Source organism: Mirounga angustirostris, unplaced genomic scaffold, assembly GCF_029215605.1.
Source record: "Mirounga angustirostris isolate CCGP_5_RB_7025 unplaced genomic scaffold, mMirAng1.0.hap1 SCAF_6, whole genome shotgun sequence".
Lineage (NCBI taxonomy): Eukaryota > Metazoa > Chordata > Mammalia > Carnivora > Phocidae > Mirounga > Mirounga angustirostris.
In genome coordinates, this window is record NW_026991714.1 from 38964552 (window position 1) to 38986327 (window position 21776).

A 21776-nucleotide genomic window follows, 5' to 3' on the forward strand; every position below is an offset into this window, starting at 1 on the left:
ATAACTGGCTTCTGGCTCATTCCTTATCACAACTTGTGACTGTCCCATATAAAATGCCTCTCTAATTGGCTTTATAAACTTCAGGTTTGCACAAAAGCAACAACAAAAAAGAGTCAAAATAAAGAGAAATGGCTCAGTCAATACCTGGTCAATAAGGACCTCTGAGACCCAAAGCATTATTCTTTTTTTTTTCCCTGATAGTAAGCTCCTAACCTCAACCATTCAGTTACTTCCCACTGTCCCATCAACATTTATGCATTGGAAGTTATCTTCTAAAGGACTAGCTGAGCCCCACACTATATGTTTGACCAGTCTGAATACTTGTAATTACTTTGGAGTCATCACAAAACAATCCAATGGTCCTTGATGTCATTACTCACCACCAACAGAAAAGTCCAGAGTAGCCATGAATTGGCAAACTTATTTTAGTATTTGCCAAGAGCTATGTGGTGTCTACTTGAGGAGAAGGAGAAAAAAATTCTAATTACTCTGATGCTATCTGAGAAGCAACACCTGGGTATTCAGAAATAATCTCATCCACAGATATTTCATATGCTTTTTGCATAGACACCACATTCAACGTCCTATCAAACTAAGAGCAATAAAAGTCAGTGACTATTTTTAACCAGTAGGAGTCTAAAATGCACCTTCTGTCCATTTGACACACAGATTATGTTCTCGGTTGCGCAATCATTGGCGCAAACATCCCCTTAGACAGGCTGAAGGGACAAGGTGGGAGACATTCATTTCAGTTACCTTTGCCCGGGCTTTATTTGTTCTGCAGATAATAAACTTTGGACTTCTTTACCCAACCAGTCATCTTGCACAAATAGTAAACTCTCTCAAAACTTTCTGTTCCCATGAGACCCTTGAGAAAACAAAATAGGGGAAAAAAAAAAAAAAAGCATGATGAAAATCTACTTTCTTTGGTCAACATCCTAAAATTGAGCAATTTCTTGACATCTTAAAAGGGACTGTCTGGCGTCAGGTTGAGAGTTAGTAAACTCCCTATTGATCAAATAACTGAAATCAGTAATAAGTGCAGTCAGGATTCTGAGGTTGCAAACTTGTTCTGTAACTATTTCCTGTTCTTCCATGCAGCATCATGAAAGCCTTACCCACATTTACCCTGTGTAAGGAGTACTTGCTAAACTTCTAGATCACACAGTTCTAGCAGCAAAAATATTTGAGGTATATACAATCTGTGTGTTTTCCCTTATAAATTACATGTGTATTACTGTACATCAAAAATACATACACCCTGGGGCACCTGGCAGGCTCAGCTGATAGGACATGCAACTCTCGATCTTAGGGTCATGAGTTCAAGCTCCACGTTGGGCCTTGAGCTTACTTAAAGATATATGTATATCTCCAAAAAAAATCTTTACCTAAGATGAAATTTTAAAATAAAATAAACAGAAGATTTAATATCTTCTTTCTGCACCTCAAAAGATCATTTGGGATTCTCCATGAGGTATCAATATTCTACTTCTGAACACACTGCTTTAAGAATGCAGTGACCTACCACTGTCCCAAATTCAATCACCACCTTGCCCTTATCAAAACCTGTTCTTAAAAAAAGGATCTGCCATCAGTCATTACCATCTTATGGGAATGAGGACCCATCATTATATTAATGCTTCCAGCAGGATTTGCATTTTAAGCATATGCTTAATTAGGAGAAGAAAGCTTTATTTCATGTTAATGTAATATCAGGAATGTCAAAATAATTTATGATATTTGAAGTATAGAAAACATTTCCTGGTGGCCCCCAAATCAAACAAGTTGGGATGCCCCTTACCTAGCAGATAGGCCGTGGCAGCACCAGACTTTATATATAAAAAGGGTTTAGGGACCACAAATTAGTTAGAAAAGGCAAGAGTGAGGATGACACATGCTAGGAGATTTTTCCTGAGGCCAAGCCCAAGTTTCTACTTAAATTGTATGTCATTTAGGGAGTCAGAGCAGGGAGCTAGCTAGACATTATAGAGGAAGAGTATAAGTCCTCCAAGTCATGCTCATGGCCCCCTCAGGACCAATTTAAAAAAACCTTGATAAACTCCCACTTAAGCTGACATGGAACGTCAAAGGCTTGGTAGCCTCACGTTGAAGAGGAAAAAAAATCCCTTTGCCACAAACAATCAATCACGGGTACTGACGTAGCTGAAGTACTTATGTTTACATGAATTCATGAAAAGAATTTTCCCAGAGAAAAGATGAGCAATCGTTTAGGTTATGTTCATCTTTGTGAATATGTAGTTGGAGTGCTTTAAAAATCAGAGTAATCCATTAGACATGTGTATTGATCCAATTCATCAGGTAATTACAAAATAGGCTGCTTGATTTTAACAAAAGGAAAGTGGAGCATGGAGCATGTGGATTAGCATGCCGGGAGATGTCTCTTGTGTGTGTATGGAGACACACACAACACATATGTGTGTGCATACAGACGTATGTATTTGCGTGGATAGGGAAGCTCCTGCCATTCAGTTTAACAACTGATAAAAAGGTGGGCAAATCAGGAGCCCGTGAAAAGTTATGAAGTGGTATATCTATCAGCAGCCACAAACAGCAACATAACCCAAAACACTTCAAATAAGTATGCACTGGCCAAATGAAGAGAAGGGTATAATTAAAATTTATTATGAATTTCCAGAGAAGGAGGGACAGGCATTTCATAGAGATAAATAAATTGGCATGAGAAATGGAAAGAAGTTTAACTTAGCAAATGATACCCAGGGGACACAAGATTCACCAGTGTGAGAAAAGTATCCATACTCATGAAGTATGAATTACAAAGTTAAAGTTAATGGAGGAGTCTTGTCATATGACAACTAAGCCAAAATTCAGTTTTGCTCGAAACACCTATGTAATTAAGGCAAAGTATGTGTTATTTTTATTGTTGCTGTTTTACTTAAAATATCCCCTATAATGTCTTTCATGCTACGTGAGAAAACATAGATGCACAGACATAAGAAAGCACAATATGATACCAGCTTCATGGCAGGGAACTTGACAAGCGCGTGCAGGAATTCTGCCTGCTCTGGGACCTATTCAGGCTTTGACCTTTGTTTCTGAAATGTCAAGGGATCTCTTGTGTCATCACGAGCCCCCTCCCCCAGCCCCTCGGAGCTGTTACCACGAAATGGACGTGAACTATGCCAAAAACGATAAGACCTGAGGATTGCTGAACACCACCAATTCTTCTGTCAACATTCCTGTCCTGAAATCTCCTTTTACTTAACAAACCTAGATCACCTTCCTTTAATGACATGAGAGAGAAGAAAACTGAGGCAAATAGTCACTTATCTCTCTCCAAAAGGTAATTTTCAAGAGGGAAATGGAAAGATACCACGTGGCTAGTTCCTCCTGCGTTTTCTGGGTTCCACATGTTGCATTGTAATTGTCCCAAGTCGCTCCGCCTGTTCATGATCAAACTGCCAAAAGGAATGGAAGCTCACCGGGAGCAAAATCTGGCTTTTCAGTGTCTTCTATATTCCCTATCACAAGTTTAAAAAGTTAGTTTCAGCCTCCATGCACAGCAGAAACTCAACGTGTTAAGCAACAGACGATATCTTAGTTTTGCTCAGATGTTTCAAAGAATGCATGAATCGATCAGCTCATCAAAGGGATCACCAAGCTCTGGATCAGATAATCACAAATTTCATTCACTTTGATTATTGAGGAAGTCAAAATGACAGACCCCAAATTATCCTACTACTGCTTACCAGTTTAATAGCCACCTACACTGGGTATTGAGATTTACCGCTCAGCAGTGGATTGTGGAAACTGTCAAGTCAAACTAAAGTTAAGATGGATTTTAATCTCCACAGGGCAGAGACTGTGTCTGTTTAGTCCAACACATTTCCCCAGTACCTATCACAGTGCCTGCCACATGGTAGGTACTTCCGGTAGCTTGTCATTAAGATGACCACCATCATTTCTTTTCTTCCTCAAATGCACAAACCATTCCCCTCCTGTGAGATGGACTCTATTTCTCCAACTCCTGGAATCTGGGTTGGCTGGTGACTGCTTTGACAAACAAAACACAGAAGAAGTGACCTGCATGACTTCTAAGGCTAGGTCTTAAGAGGCTTTGCCACTTGTATGTGGGTTTTAGAGCACTTGTGCTGGAGGAAGCTGGTCACAAGGTAAGAAGACTGATTACCAACAGACCAGCAGGCTCTGAGGAAGCCCAAGGTAACTATGTGGAGAGAAAAAGATTCCTGACTAGCCCCATGTCAGACCTATGAATCAGGAAACCTTTAGCTGGCTCCAGCATCAACTACCATTAGACTGCAACCATATGAGGGACACCAAGTAAGAACTGTGCAGCAGAACCCATTGACCTTAAGAACCAAGAGTGATAATAATAAATCGTTGCATTAAGTCACTAGGTTTTGGAGTAGATTATTACACAGCAACAGATGACTGGAATAGTGTTCAATGCTTATTGAATAATTTATAAAAGCAGCCACTTAGAATAAAGGGTTCCCAAATGAACCCAATGAAATCCATTAAATAAATTATTAAGGTGATGTCAACAATGGTAAAGACTATCAGAAAATTGGACAACTCTGTGGATAATTAAGGCCAAGAGGAAATCTGCTACAGAGTAGAGAAAGTAATTTTTTTCTGAGAGTGGAATTTTCCAGATTCACTAACCATCTTGACTGCATTCATTAGATGATTGCTCAATGCTCTACTTCCCTTTACACAAAATAAACTCATGATTGTGTTCCATCCATGAGTCTAGGTGCAAAGTAGGAGAAAATATATTTACCAAGAAGGAACATGGATAACCAAGGGAAATAGATTTTGTGGAGCCTGGTTTTTCTATGAAGACTCTAACTCTTCTCTCTATTCTTTTAATTTTGTAAAATAGACTTTGGTCTAGGTACACTGTGTAAAACAACTAAATATAGCCAGAGATCAGGGTGGGTGGGAATGGAAAAGAGAGGCTAAATACTGGGCACTAGCAGCTGATACATCATCACATCCCCCATAATTGTGTTATTATGCACACAATACTGCAGCTGGATATGGTTACCACTTTATAATGATAAAAAGATTAATTAGTGACATGATCCATATCTTTCATTTCTTTGATGGTTGTAAATAAGTCTGAGTCATTCTACTATTATTTTTACCATAGGCACAATAGTCTTACCCTTTTTTGATGAGGAAAATAAATATCAAGAGGATGTCTTTAATCTTCTACAGGGTTTTAACTTTGTGCCTTTCTAGATGAGACCACACCAGGGTCTGGCCCTCCCTTTCCTGCGTGTCCCTTTCTTATTGCTGAACAGGTCCTTTCTAACACCCAAGTCTACCCGCCCCTCATCACTTACACAATACTCCCCACCCTGCCCTAATGTGAACTCATAAACCCCACATTCCCAAAGATAGCCCAGCTCTGCCAAAGCACAAAAGCCATGTTCAGAGCCAAATGAATAAAATATAGAAATACTTTGACTAACTCTACACAACCAACTTGATAATGTGTATATATATATATATATATATACACACACACACACACATACACACACACACACGTTTGTTTTAAACTGCATTAAGATATGCATTATTGGCAGTCTCTATGGATTCAATAACCCGGATCATTATCAAATTCTCCTCTTTTTGGCTGTGTGGACAATCCAGAGCTCAAGCTTAAGGTCACTTATTGAGCAAACAGCTCTATACATGGTCACTCTGAGCAGACTGGGAAGGAAAATTGCTTAAGCTGGGGAAGAAACTAGGGCAGCCATTAGAGAGAATCATCAGATTCCATGAACAGGACCCTTGAAATCTAACTTAAATACATGGGGACAGCTTTCTTATTTGCTATATTGATTCCTTTGTCATTCCATCCAAATCAATTCACAACAGTTTTTTGTCTGGTATAGTCTGGCATTGGGGAATAAAGAATTGATTAAGATCTGCCCTCAAGAATCAAGAGAAACTGGGGTATGGAAGGATGACCACTTGGATTTCCTCTGGGAAGGACAAGGAGCATTTGTACCTGACATTTTTTTGTTGAAACTCAATAAGCACCATCTTTGTCCTTCTAAGCTCCTCTCTGTCCCATAAGGGCCGAAAACCTGACAACTATATTCCCAGGCTCCTTTGGCAGTAGGGTTCTTCATCCTACTTGCCACTGAGAGACGCTCTTGCAATCATTAGAAGGTGAATGGAAAAAAGCCCTTTTTCTCTATCAGTAGCTACAAGCAGGTGTGTGGACACTGGCAGAAAGCAGACATGGGGCTACATGTCATCCTCCTAGGCCTCACCCCCATTGGTGCTGTAGGCAGCTGAGACCATCGGTGGCAACCTGACGTCCTGCTGATGCTTTCACTTCAGATCTCCTGAAAGTTAGCAACAACATCCTTGACCTTCATTCCTGGCTCCCAGTGATTCTGGTTTTGTATTCCTCCACCTCCTTATACTGAATTCCTCCCTGATGAAATACTTTGAGTACAGTCAGAATGTGATAGGTATGTTTCAGTAATAAACACCCCCAAACCCTGATAGTATAACAAAACACAGGTCATTTCTTGTTCCGGTTGTAAGCGGAGTAGTTTCTATCTTGTAACTATATCATCTGGAACACACACCCTTCAAGAGCCAGTGGAAGTGGATGAGAAAGAAACAGGAAACATACAAGCACTCTTAGCTCCCTGGACAAAGGTGGCACAGTGCTTTTGTTTATGCTCCGTTACAAAGAATTGGTCCTATGGCCTCAATTAAATTGCAAGGGAGAGGACATTATGATCTTCCCAAGGGCCCAGGGAAGAGAAATCATTTGGTGAACACATTCCACTGCACTTGCCACAAGAGGCTTCTATTTTTCTGACTAAACTCGCCTGTAATAGTTTGTACCAGATACGGTGTCCCGTAACAAAACCCTAAAATGTGTGGCATTGACTCTGTGGTCAAGTTGTTAGAAGCAGATATGTTAGTCTGCATGGCTGGAGATCCATATCATGCAGTGGAAAAATACTTGGCAAAACTGCTGCTTTTAGTAACTTGAAAGTCAGACCACATGACTCTTGAGCTTGTAGGTGAAAAATAGCATGTGTTGGTTGTTATTGGCTGCTTTGGACAACATAATAGAAGAATAAGAGGATATCAGGAAATAATGAACTGTTTTTTTGTGGTTTCTTTTTTTTAGCAAAGGTAAAAAGAAAAAGTAACTGCTTCTAGAGCTCCCTTCTGGTATCAATTTCTAGATTAGTCAAGGTAAGTAATGTTTGCTGGTAAAACAAACAATCCCCAAAAGCTCAGGAGCTAAACATACAAACATTTATTTCTCACTCACAGAAAACCTAACGTGGATATTCCTGGTTGGGCAGCTGATCTGGGCTGCTCTTCTCCAAGCAGTGATTCAGGAATCCACATTCTTTCCACGTAATGGCTCTACGTCTTCTATATGGATGACATCAAGGCATTATCTAACCAGAAGATGGGCAGACAGAGAGAGAATAGAGAAGCTACCTGCAGTCTTAACTGAGCCCCAAAGTGACACACATTTCTTAACTTCAGCTCATATTCCGCTGATAGGAACCAGTCCCATGGTCCCGTATCACTTCAAGAGAGACTGGGAAATGTCATCTCCTGCTGAACATTTGCATTCCAGAAACAACTCCATAGGGCAGAAGGGGAGGATGCATCTTCATTGGCCAGCTAGCCACCTCTGTCAGCGCACTGTGAAGTTCCTTTCTGTTTTTGCTGTTGTATCCTTTCTTTCCCCCACCTTCATAATACAGCTCTGTGCTCTCTCCAACTCCTCTTCCCTTTCCCTTTTGACAAGTACTTTCTCTCTTTTGTCTTTTGTTTGCTCTTCCTTTCCCCTCTTACTTTACTGTTAAAGATAATGAATCTGTAGCATTCTACTCTCTGAGAAATTTCTAAGCATGAGGCAAGAGAAAGAGATGGGACTGTCATCTGGTCTGAATTGAGAAAGGATGTCATTGCTGGGCCTTTTCTCCCGACTCAAGTCCCAACTTATTCCCACTGTGGGAAGTGACAGGGAGGCAGAAAGGGGCGGTCAGAAAGATCTAACAGCAAACAGAATTATCTGCGAGGTTGGTGATGCTTTTCCTACTTCTTTGTTCCATGTTCCTTGGGGTTTTTTTTTTTCAGGGTCCGTGCTAGCTTTGGGGCAAAAGTTTCAGGTGCTCATTTTTTTCTCTTTATTCAGTTATTAATAGAGACTACTCTTCATTGCTGGGTGAAAACGACGAACGTGATCCACACAGTTTTCAACTGTTCGATAACATGATTAGAGAGGGGCTTCTTTCACTCACGGATGCAGCTTTTATCCATTTTTGGTTTGAAGAAAAAAATAAGCGTTTTTGAAAATGTGAAATTTAAATATTTATGATGTACAAATGCCAGATTCCTCCATGAGAGGTGACCAGCCCTGGTCACTCGTGCTCCCTCACAGCCTACCTGACTCTACACTTGACTTTGGGGGTACTTAGGACAGAAAACTAAGGCCGAAGTTCCTTAGTGCTTTGGAATCATCTCCAATGTAATGAGTGGGGATTGGCCTGCTGAGAAATTTGAGTTTTCTAACGTTAATTGGAATCCATGTTGAGCAAGACCTGACTCTCTCAATTCTGTGTTTGGCAGAGTCCCTGTAAAGCCATAGCCTCACAGCATCTTTCTATTTCTGTGTGTGCTCTCTTTTCTGGTGAGGAAGCTGACATGAAGCTAAAGCCCTGGAGCCCTGACAAGCTCCTTGAGGCACTTCTGAGTCTAAGAGCGCTATATTTGGGGGAGCAACAATAATAACAATACCAGCATGCTTTACATCCTTGCCAGATATTGTGCAAGCACTCTGACATTTAATCTTCTCAAAAATGTTACAGAGCAGGTAAGATTATTATCATCCCTATTTTATAGATGAAGAAACTGAGGGTTGGAGAAATGAAGTCACTCTTGAGGAGCTAAAGCTATTGATTGTTACTTCAGGAACTTCAACTTGATTCTGTTTGACTGCAAAGCCGACAGCTGAGCCACTCTATTACCAGTCTATTTCCACATAAAGAACCCAAAGAGTTGGCATAATGACATTGGGAGGAGAGCAGGTCTATCCTCAGAAAATAAGGGGAAAAAATGCAAATTTCCACAGAAATGAATCATAACAATAATAACTACCAACATTTCTTGAACACTTCCTGGATGCCAAGCACTGTTGTAAATCCTTTACGTGGATTAACTAACTCATGGAATCTTCACACAATCCTAAGAGAGGAGTATTACTTATTCCTATCATCCTAATTTTATTTTATTACTATTCTCTTTTTTTTGGCTGGAACTTAAGTACAGAGGAATTAAGTTTCAGGATCACACAACCAGCAATTAGCAAGATGTAGAGGACTTGAATTAAGAGCGTCACAAACCTATTTGTCTACCATGGAGATAAGAATGGGCAAACTGGAAAGATAGCTTTGGAAAGTTTTTCAGCATAGCTCACCTTCTGTGACTCGTTCACACAGTCTGAATCATCCCTTAGGCAACATGGATCCGAAGCTCTGGTGCAACCTCTTTCCTCCATCCGAATGTAGGAAGTTTGGGATGATGGCTGTGTGTCCTCAGAGCATCCCTCATCCCTCCCTCCCCAGACCAGGAGGGTTCCAGTGCCAAGGAGCTCTTCTGTCCTATTGAAAGCAAAGAATGGTTGCCTCTGAAATAAGTACAAAGAGCAAGCAAATTTAGTCAGTTTATGCAAAACACAAAATGGCATCTGCCATCTGGAAAAATACACCAAAGCCGTGAGCCGTCAAGCTCCTTTCAAGACTTTGGCATGTAAAATCAACAATTTTTTTTTTTTTTTTTTTTACGTCTGAAAGGTCCACGTGAATTTCCAGTTTCATTTAATATAAGTCTCTCTTCCCCATTCCTGCCACTGGCCGGCCGCTCTCCCAGCACACACACTCCCCCCAGTTAACATATACATACATATGTACATATTTTCCCCCTTCTCAGAGGTACAGAGATGATTGGGAGTGTGGCCTTGACAACAGAGGGCTTTCAAAGAGAAGATTTTTAAAAGATCATTCATAACTACCTTCATCTTTTACATGTAAAGTGATTTAAACAAATACACTTGCTTCGGTATTGCATACATCTATATATCTGGAAGCTAGTTCTTCATTCCAGAAGCCCCCAAACTGTGGGCTGATGCTGCTGCTGTCTTTACGATCACAAACTCAGGCTATTGCTTCCACCTGCACTCCCTCCAAGGCCTTCCAGCCGGCTAAGAACAAGGAGGGCTACGCTCAGGCTTTGCCTTGGTTTCAGGCAGGGCGAGCAACGCATCCAGGCAGGAATGCATCCATCACGCAGGCGTGGATAGAAGATGCTGGCGGCGCTTACATAAGAGTTATGGCTAAATGGGCAGGAGCTGAGACCTGGAAAATCACCGGTGAGGTGCAAGGGGGAAGCTGATCACACCACATGGACGGAGAAGGGACGGAATCATGGCTGAAGATGAAGTTAAATATGGGCTTGGATTCAAGGAGGCTGGAGCATGGTCAGAAACAGCGAGTAAGACAAGATCACGGACCAGCGCCTATGTACCAGTAACTAGATGCAGGAGGTGATTGCCATGGGCCAGCTATGTCACGCGCATGAGATCATCGTCACAATAGCTCTCGGAGGGAAGTACTTTACATATGAGAAAACTGGGATCCTGAGAGGTTAGGTCACACTGCTGGTGGCAGCATCTACATTTAAAGCTGGGTGGTCCGGTTTCAGAGTCCATCCTACAACCACCATGTTTTACCTAAAGCCTAGCCTATATGTACAGCCTGAACAGAAAAGATACATATCATGGGACTATGAATTTTCTCCTGGTAGTCAAATAACAGGCAACTTTTACTTAACGTATTGCTTTGTATTTCCCTATTCTTTACTTTAAGATCAAAATATTTCAAAGATTCCTGGGAAAAGAAGCTAAAACGTGCTTCATGTGAAGGAAAGAATCTAAAATTTGGTTAATGAAGAAAACTTGTGTTTTCAGGAACAGAGGAGCTTATGAGGCCGGAAGCTGGCATGAGGGTCTGAGTGGCAGCCAGAACTGGTCCCAGTGCTGTTCAGATCAGATTTCATTGCTGTCTGTGACTGGGACACACCTCTTATCAGCAACCATTCAGCTCTTCCCAGGCCAATGCCGTTCCAAGGCTGAGGATGATTCCCAAGGTTGGACCTTTGAGAGTAGGAGAGGGCTGGTGGGGTGGGGTGGGGTGGCAGGGATGATGAGCTGGGAGCAGTTCGCCTCACTAGTGCTGAGCTGATCAGAGCATCAGATCCTGCACTTCTTTCCTTAGCACCATCTGATCATGTGTGTTTGATCCCTGGCTGCCTCATTCAGTCATCCCCACCTCCACTCAAAGGGCCTGGTGACAGGTTAGTTTTCAATTGCAACAAAATTAGGGAGACACGGTGAAGTTTCCTAAAAGTTGGTGTGTTATGCATAACCTGCTTTAACAGAAAGAGGCATAGCTGGGGGTCTGCCAGACCTCAATTAAAACCCTAGCTCGGCTATTTATCAGCTGTGTGACCATGGACAATGTATTTAACCACTTCAGTCCTCAGTTTCCTCATCTGTAAAATGCAAGATGCTAGTTAGAAGGATTAGATTGGCTCAGTACATAATAAAAATAATAATAATTATTTATTATTATACTATACTATTAATAATAATATTACTATCTATTCCTAGTAGTATATACTATTAATAATGTTAATTATTATTATTAATTATATTATTATACTATACTATTGTATTATTACTATTGTCAGCGACAGTGATAATATCAGATTCCATCACGGTAGAAGACCTATTCCTGCCACTTCTGGGAAGTTGCCAAGTTGCTACAGAAATGATGTGACAACGGACTCCAATATATTATTGAAATGACATTCTCCAGCTCCAGGGGCTGAGGAGCTTGTTGCTGCCACAGAACCCCCTTTAGGCCAGTCTTTTGAGTGTCACTTACACCAGTTTGGAAGTAATCTGCTTGCTCGCCCTTCCAGCAAAGGATGTCATGATCAGCTAATGGAAAGTGACAAGAAGGGATATAATGAATGAGAGGGAGCTAAAGTTTGGGATAAAAAAAAAAAGAGCCTTGTTCTTTTGGGGAATGCACAATGCTAAGCATACCATGTTAAATCGTGCGTGTCAAATAATGGACTAATTAAGAATCTTCATCCAGTTTTTTTCACATCTCATTTCTGTTGTCCTTTCGTAGACGTATTTTCAAATTAGCTCTTAGCTCTTTAAATAAGTACCAAGGGGAACGAAAAAGAAAAAAAAAAAAAAAACAGAACAAAACTTGCCCATCAGAGAAGCAAAAGATCAACGTAAAAGGAAATGCACCAGGAATGGAGATGAGAGCTTTGCAGGATATGTTGGGAAGTTTTATAATCATAGCAGCAACTTCTTGAATAATGGAATTTAATAACATATAATAAACTATGATCTAGGAGAACTCTGATTCAATCCCACTAGTTGTTTGAACCAGTGAAATGGAGGCAAAGTTTATCATGCCAACATGCTGCGAGTACCACTGAACACCGCAGGGGACAGACAACTGTTCCCAGCTGCCTACCTCCTCACACCCAGAGGGCACATGGTCGCTGCCCTCCAAACACCAGGCTAAATCCCCAACTTTCAATGGCAATCCTAGTTCTAGGACTTTAAAGTCACAGAAATGTAATTTTTGCAATCAATAAACTATTGTATTAAGCTGAGAACAGAGGGGTAACTAGATACAAAGCCTCCAATTAGGTTATAAAAAAATAATAACCAATATGCTTTCACACTAATGCCAAAAAGTACAAAAACCTATAATAAATCTAATTGAGCACATGATCACAAGCACTGTTTTTCTACCTACATAGTTCTGCTATATTAAGGTATACACCAAATAGAGAAACACATTTTTTTTCATTGTTATTGAAAAGGGTGCACTTTTTTTTTTAATTTGGATCATTTTACCAATGTCAAAAAATGGGAAGGTATAATGAAGAAAAATGATTTTCTCTGTCATTACTCAGTGATTATGTTTAAGCATTTAAAACGAAGGAAGGAATTGCAGCAATTATCTGGATAATTCAGATCTCCCCTAAAAGATTAGAGGTCTCTAATAAAAACATATTGTTTTTGTCTGAATTATTCAGATAATAGCCTTAGTTTTCATTTTATGAGTGTGGACCAGGCTATTGATGAAAGATCTTTTGAAATAATTTAAAAGAGTTGGTTTTTTTTTTTTTAGGTTTTTCTGACAATTCAGAATATGGTTTCTTTGTACCTAAACTTCAATGTACCTCAAAAATACAATCTAAAATTCTATAGAACATTTTGCAAAGCAGCTATTTAAATTACTAAATTTAAAAAACCACCACAACAACAAATGTGAAACATAGGTATTCCCTTCCCTTTCCCAAAGAGGTCCATGAAATCTTGGTGACTCTTGGGGGCAAAAGGGGGAGTGAAATACCTCTGTAAACTGATAGTCTAAAAACAGGAAAATTAGTCTTGTGCCACGGCTGTGAGCAGCTAATAAAGAAAACATCGTTAGAAGAGATTAAGGTTCAAATCAAGGTCAGAAAAGAGACTGGTTGAGGAAAACTGCCATGTCCCATTGCGTAGCAGTTTAAGTGAGACAGTTTCCCCTGAATCAGTCTTAGGTTGAAAAATTACACTGTTGGGGTTAATAAAGAGGCTGGGCATTTGTTTGGACTGAGACTTCAATTAAAATGTTATTTGGGGCAGCCAGAGCTAATGTCTTGCTTAGAGGTAAACTGAACTGCCTTTTAAGAGGTTGGAAAAAAAAAAAAAAAAGAAGAAGAAGCAGAAGAAGAAAAAAAGACCACCTAATCTGTCAAAGACCCTGAATAACTGGCAGGAAGAATTGTGTTTGCTGGACCTGTGCCCAACTCAGCAGTGAGCATTCTTAAGGGTTTTGTGACATCATCTGGGGCAGCTGAGGTTTTCGGAGTTTGTGATTGTTGTGCTGGGTGAGGAATCTACTGTTCAGCTGAGCCTTCTTTGAGACAAAGAAAAAAATCTGGGTGGTGTAATATGCCAAGGTTTGGGCTTGGTTTTTTGTTTTTATTTTTTGTTTTTAATGCCACAAAAGAGGTGGGACCAAGAATTCCGGGTCTTAGTCTCATGATTCTAGCCCAGAAACAAAAATTGATGAATACAGTTAATTGAATTTCTCAGTCCATACCAATTTGCCCACAGTTAAACAAAACCACCAAAGTTTGCTTTCATTTCACTTCTTTAGGGTAAATGAAAATCCACCCTGAATAAGCTCCTTCTCCTCTACATTCACTCCTATATTCCACAGAGATTCATTAAACATGTTTACTCTGGCCAGCATCAGGCATACCTTGGTCAACAAAGCAGACACGTTTTCCAGCCTTTATGAGGCTTATAGCTTGAGGGAAGGGAGAGCAGTCAATACGGAGAAAGATAAGTAAATATATAATTACAAACTGGCCATATTAAAGGAAACAGTGTGAAGTTGGAAATATAGTCCGTTTCTTTCCAATTTCTCTCTCTATTTTTTTTTTTTTAACCCAAACCCCTGAGCAGCAACTATGGGAAGACCTCTGATTAGTGCACGGAGTGGTTGGGGGAGCTGGTTAATGGCAGATATAAATTGTGTGGTTTTCTGTTGGGGAGTCTGGGATCTGGTTGTGGAGATAAACAGTGTGATACACAGAGAGAAAGGGGTGGGACAGACAAAACAGCGGGGATTAGAGCCAAAATGAACTTAGAGGATGGACTTTGATTGGTTTTTTTTTCTGTCCAAAGAGTGGTGCGAACAAAGCAATGGACTCCATAAAAGTGCAGAACCAGAGAGGGCCCCTGGGGCAGGGAAAGACACAGTTGATGGGAGAAGTGGGGCCAGGTGACCGCACAATAGAAAAGGTGTGCTAGGGTCCACAGAAGATAATGGGAACCATTCCGATTGTGCATTTCCTTCCTGCTGTGCAAAAAATTTTTTTTAACCGAGACTAGAGAACGGACCCAATTTGTCTGACTCTCAATTCACATGGAGCCCCAAGGTCCAGTTCTCTCCAAACTGAAGAAGAAAATTGTGAGAGCATAAATTCCCCTCTTCCCCCATCCCACCCAGATTAAAACAAAAATAAAGCTAATAGAATATGTTTGGTCTTCAGAATATTCTTTTAGACAAGGTTGGTTGAAAGAAAAGTGGCAGACCGTGCCTTAAGCCTGAGCCCTACAGCGGCATCGTGCAAAATGGGACGATAACGCTTTGAAAGGAAAATGCCAAAAATGAGATCATTTCAATGGGAACAAGGGAACCAGCAAGCTGAGAAGTAACACAACATCATGAGTGCCACGTCTGTCCAAGTTGTGGCAAAATCTGCCAAGCCCAGATTGACTTCATTAGTCACTTAGACACACAGAGATCACAGAAAAAAAAAATTGTCCTCCTCCTCACTGAGACATAGTTGATCATTGGCATAAATAGCAACTGATTAGAATATCAATTCTTCAAAGCCTAAATATTTCATTCACCAACCAGTTGCTATTTTGTCCGTGGCAATTAAGAAAGAAAATGTGCAATGCTGCCACACAAAAGGTGTGATTATAGTTCAGCCTTACCAGGGTGTTAGGTTTGACGTGGATTCCTACCTAATGCGGGGGGAGCATGCAGACTACATTGTCCCAGATACGGCCAGGGAAATTGGGGAGAAGGAAGCATAGCTATATTAGCCTTATTCAACCCTTCACTCCTCCGGGTCTACTTGAACCAACATGATTTTCATTCAGCAAATTATTTGTCAGGTACTTTCTAGTCGCCAGGCATTGTGTTGGGCTTTGGCAATTCTGCACTGAACAAGACAACCACAAACTTGCCTTCTTATTCTTCCCAACTTACCTTCAGCCCTCTCTGTCCCCTTACCTAGCTTAACCATTTTCCAGAGTCTTTCTCACGGCCTAACGTTATATCCCATCTATAGTCGCTTCTTGCTCACTGCCTCCCTTACGCGCCCCCGGGGCAGAGACTCTGCCTTCCTGTGCGGCATTCCCAACATCTAGGCCACATCAAAGGCTCAGAGAACATTCGTTGGATGAATAAAGCTTACGTTCCAATCATTTATTTCAATTATGGTGAGCAGAATAAAAGAAAACTCCAGGCGATACGAGCCTGTATCATTCGAGTGTCTAACTTAGGAAATGAGGGAGGCCCTTCCTGAGCAAATGACTTTGAAGCGGGCCCCTAAAGCGGGGAGTCCGTCTGGAGGAGGGGCTGCGGAGACCTTATGCGCACGCACATGGGGGGCAGCATGTATAAGGGCACGGGAGCACTGAATAGCAGGAGTAAGGCCAGGGAGGCGGAGACGTGGGGAGGATGGGCAGTTCCAGGAGATGAGGCAGGAGCCCAGGACAGGAGCCAGATTATGCAAAGTCTTGTCAGGCGCATTCAGGATTTTGGACTTTATCCTAAGAGCAATGGGAAGAGTTTTAGGCAGTGACATGATCACAATTCCCAATTCATGAATCTCTTTAATAAGCACAAAAGCAAGCATTTGAATCTGAGAACTCTGAAACTGACTGGGCATTCAGAAACGACTGGAACATTTCAGCATGTGGAGAAGAGGGAAGCATGAAGACCTAGTCGTGTTTATTGGGTGTATACCAGAGGCGCCACATAACAGGCCACAGCGAACAGATGGGAGTCTTGGTTTTGGTTTTTTGGTTTGTTGCTGTTTTTAAGAGACTGTAATCTAGCCACAGAAAGGCAATGAGCACCTGCGGAAAACTTGAAGGAAACTGAGAGATCACACACGGACAAGTCTGCCTGGCTCTTGCCTGTGTTGAGGCCACCACGGCCACATCGGGCCCTTCCTGGTCTGGCAGGACAAACGTTGGCTCCTCTTCCTCCGCCAGGCCTCCCCTGGCGCTCTGAACCCCATGTCCGGCTTGCCAAGCACAGAAGCAGTGTGTCTCCTCCAGGAGGTGCACGGGCTGCCTGTCATCCCATCCCTCACTCCACCGTCATGGTGTCTCCTGACACACTGGTGGTGTCTCACGCAGGACCCGGCACCAGGAAGTGGCACCTGCTTGGTGCCCAATAAGTATTTGTTGGACTCCTATTAGAGTGTGCTGCGATGTCACTTTCTTACACCTCTGCAGCAAACATTTATGGAGCACAGTGTTGAGGCCTTTTCATGCATTCTCATTTAATCTCCGCAACAATCTCATAAGGCAAGTATTGCTATGCCCAGTTGGCAGACAGGAAACCGAGGCTCAGAGAGGTACAGTGACTTGCTTAAGATTTCTCTCACGATGCAACAGGGACACGTGCTTCTGTTCCTCTCTTAAGCCCATGGTCTGATTAATTAACTAGGCGTATGCTCACCTTCTCCCTGAAGACTTCCTTGATACTCCCAGCTTCCCTGAAGCTAAGTCTCAGGACTCCTACAGTATTTTGTGTCAACATGTATTCATAACTATCCGACCTAATGTCTTCCTAACCACCCTGTGACTGCCTCAGATGGGTCTTATTTATCGTTATCATCCATGCTGAGCACGGTGTCTGGCACATGATATGGCAGTAAATTAATATTTGTTCAAGAATAAATGGATGGATGAATAAACCCAAAGGCGATCTAACATAAATTCTCAATTCGCCCTTTAAGAAGCTCATTAAGAAGATACATTATACACAAATCCTAACAGATGAATTGAAGAATGAGCATTCATGTTAACAAAAATTCAACACCACCTATCCTCTTCCCTGCTTTCACCCACTACAATGTTCCTTTCCATACTGGTTTCTCTGGTAAACTGAAATTCTGGTTTATTTTCAAAATCAGAGATACCAATATTGTACCATGACATAAAGAGAGAAAAGGGAATCATGAAGACATTTATATGACTACACATGAGACATGGGTCCACGCACAAGCTGAGAGGACATGTAGTTGAGGAGCAAGCAAAAAAGGGAATTATTCACTGCCACCTGATATCCCCTCAGAAGTATCGAAAAAGCTGTATTTCATTTAAAAAGGAAGGAAGATGAGAGATATGGCTTTTTAAACTTGGAATATACCCCGTAGAAGTACTTCACATACAAAAGCTGAAATATTCCAAACCAACCACAACTCAGAAGTTGGAATCTCCCCGACGAGATTACTATACTAGAAACAACATGTTTATTGGCTCATAAAAGACATGTCACCTAACAATTCATAATAGGGGGTCTGAGGGAAATAACTCACCCATTGTGAAGTCAATGTTCAAATCAATATCCTCTGGGGAGAAAAATATTGCTCATTGATGGACATTGATTTTTCTTTTCCTTAAGAAATTCTCGAGGGGTAAACAACATTTTTTTTCATAGTGAATGTAACTAAACATGCCAATGTCAAAGTCTACATCTCCCTATCCTCATTAATATGATACTCAAAAATTATTAGTGTAATTATAAATGCCTTTCCACCTGTTGAAAAATAGACTCCAGTTTCATTCTTTAAAATCTCATTTTAATATTCAAGTAACATGACCACACAGGCAACTTGATGTATGTCCTCTGCTTTACTTAATAGCACTCTTATAGGCGAGATAATACTTTTCCATATTTTAAAACAATCAAAAGTTAACATAAAACCCAAGAAAACTGAGTCCTAGATTTGTTTACCTACAAATTTAATGACTAGTTTTGAAAAAAAAATTCTGTTTTTCTTCTTATCTTTCCCATTCCCACTGTACCCCCAAATGATCATAGCAACATTGACTCTAGTCATTTACCAACCGCCTTCATGCGAGCAAGAAGTTTTAATGGGCAAACAGAAAAAGAAGGCTGGGTCTAACTGGTTTTATATTTAACATGTTGCTTCAAGCTGGTGAATCTCATAGACTTATTTATAAGGCTGTAGTTGGATTACATTTTTTAATTCATAGATTGCCTTCTTAGACCAAATACGTGACCAAAAGAAAGCTTGCCTTCTACCCTTTTGAAACTCAAAAGTTGCATAAGAAAGGACAGATGGATGGTTTGGAGAAAAAAGAAATGTCATTCAAATAATGTTTGTTGAAAAGGGTGTCACAGATCATTGGCAGAATTTCCACTCATTGGCAACTCCCCCAAACAGCCAAGGATTAATTGAGCACCCAGACTACTGAGCTCTATTAGGAGAGGAGAATGATGTGTTGGTGATCACAGAGGCTGAGCTGTGGAACCAACAGAAGTGTAAATGGATGAGCCATCTTGGACATGCAGGAATAACACCGCTGATACCTTAATAGCCAAACATTCAATTTTTGTTATTTTTCTCCTGGGGTGGAGATGGATTCATATCAAACCACATTCTTTTTTTTTTTTTAAAGATTTTATTTATTTATTTGCGAGAGAGAGAATGAGAGACAGAGAGCATGAGAGGGAGGAGGGTCAGAGGGAGAAGCAGACCCCCCCGCTGAGCAGGTAGCCTGATGCGGGACTCGATCCTGGGACTCCAGGATCATGACCTGAGCCGAAAGCAGTCGCTTAACCAACTGAGCCACCCAGGCGCCCCCAAACCACATTCTTATACCCCATTTCCCCCGTGTCTAAAAGAACATATTTCTCAAATGGTTTGAATAGACAAAATTAGGGGAAAAGTTCATGGACTGGCATCCAGTCATGACCTACAGCTTGACCTTAGGAAAAATCCAAACCACACTTAATATGCTGATTTTTCTCATCCAATAGTGTAACTACAAGCATATCGTAACACACTAGATGCTATACAGAACAAAGCAAAGCAAAAACAAAAAAATGACATTAAAAACCATTTAAGACCTAACCCCTCTTCCTAAAAAAATTTGCTTCTGTTGGAAGTAAAAAGAACTTGATCTACCAGAAAGATCAAAATCAGTATTTATTAGTCTTTTAATCTTCTACTTATTTAAAACTCGAAAATTATTTTCGTGCTTTGGTAGGGCTATGTGGTTGCTTATCACAAATGGAAGAGATGTTGACATTGAGAAAGTAAGAATAGGAATATCTACAGACACTGGGAATAAACTTCAAAAATGAGCAAACTACTATGATGAGCAAAGCAGGAAAGAAAAGCTATGGTCCTCTAGGAAAACTGAGGTAGTAAGGAGCAGAACACATCTGGGATTTGATTCAAACTGATCTGAAACCAGAATAGATCTCCAAACTGTTTTATACACAACACAGACACACACGCTGAGATTTCTAAAAGTGAAATCTGCAGAAATTATCCAAAAGAGTGAGCCTAAGAAAAGATTTCTCTGGCAGGTCCAGACACAACTCTACCCGTCTTATGGTGATCCAAGAGTGGGGTCTATCAAAAGGTTCCGCCTAACCCTCCCACTAAAGCAGGGTTCTGAAGGTGTCAGCAGGATTTGGTTGACTGGACCATTAATGGAGCTTCGGTTAATTATTGACTGATTAAGGATTTACCTTATCTTTCCATCAGGAGCTGGCTCAAGACTTAACGGTAAGCAATTTAGAGCCAGCGCGAACTTACCCACGTGTTTTTGTGTGTTTGTTGTTTTCTGTTTTCTTTTCTTTTTTTTTTTTTTAATTCTCCTTTGGGTCACTTTAGCTTGTTTTTCCCTATAAATCACACTCGGGTCAGAATGGCCAGTCCTTACTGTGCTTGGGCGTCTTCGAAAGGACTGGAAACGAGAGGGCCTGGTTTTAAGTCCGGGGACAAAGGCCCTGAGAACTGCTGCCTTTTGCAAGACTTCGCTTGCAGGTTTCTCCATGAAGCCCCTGGGAGAAAAGCAAGGCCTTTTTGTCTCTAAAAGTGCTGGTGATGCTCTGCTCCTGGATGAGGATCAGCCCCCCCACCCTGCAAGGCAGCCTGTCCTCTCTGCTGAAGGCCTCTTGGCAAAGCCAGGGAATCAGCACAGGCGGCTCAGGCCCAGCTGCCCCAGATAAGAGGTGGCCCGTGTTAACATACAGGCTTCCTCTGCACCTCAGCGGGGCCTTCCTTTTCCAAACAGTCTCCCTTTAATGTTGGCGAATGTTGTTTTTCCATTGACTCAACATCTCGCCTCTGGTGGTAAGCCAGTGGGGAAAGTTGGAGCGGGGCGGGGGGGGGGGGGGGGCGGTGGAGGAGGAAGGTGGGAGAGAAAGCCATGCCAAAGCAAGAGAGAGAGAGGGACGGTCAGCCACATTTCCAAACACGCTAGACACCTGCTTTGGAGAGACTGTGACCGAGCCTAAAATTCTTGCTTCCTCTTGATTGAGATCAGCCTTTTGACACCCCCTACCTATGACACTGCCCCCTCCCCCCCAGCAAGAGTTACTTCAATATGAAAACCCATGTGAGGGATTCACAACTTTTCTCTAGGAATCCTACAGTCTCATCTGTTGGATTCCATCTCTCAAATAAGAGCATTACTGGGTGCGTTGAAGAGGGAAAAGAAATTCTAAGAAAGAGATGAAAGAGAAGATGGAAAGCGAGCAGGTGAGGGGAAGAAAGTTAGAAAACAGCAGAGAAAGGGAAAGTGAGAAAAAAAAAGTCAGAAGCCTGGAAATGAAAGGCAAACGGGAGAGGATATGAGGTTAAAACAAGAAAGAAATAAAGGTGAAAGGGAAGACGGGAAGGACGGTTGAAAAATAAAATCTGAAATGAGAGTGTTTCCCCAGAAGCTTGGGTTTTCCAGCCACAGGATGGACCGACCCGGGTTGGGGATGGAGAGCAGTCCCCTCCGGGGCTTCTCTGGGCCACTCGAGGTCAAAGTGCATCTTCAAAAC

At 41.4% G+C, this 21776-nt stretch overlaps 1 long non-coding RNA gene across 1 annotated transcript in view; it reads right to left on the bottom strand.

Moving 5' to 3' along the window:
- Positions 1 to 718: 718 nt before the first annotated feature.
- The window catches only part of LOC129045877 (uncharacterized), a 30821-nt gene continuing 9763 nt past the window's right edge, over positions 719 to 21776 (bottom strand). Inside the window, exons 3-4 of the long non-coding RNA XR_008506277.2 lie at positions 9485 to 9668; positions 719 to 868 (exon numbers count right to left, since the gene is read on the bottom strand). This is a non-coding gene — a long non-coding RNA (uncharacterized LOC129045877). The remainder of the gene's footprint in view (positions 869 to 9484; positions 9669 to 21776) is intronic.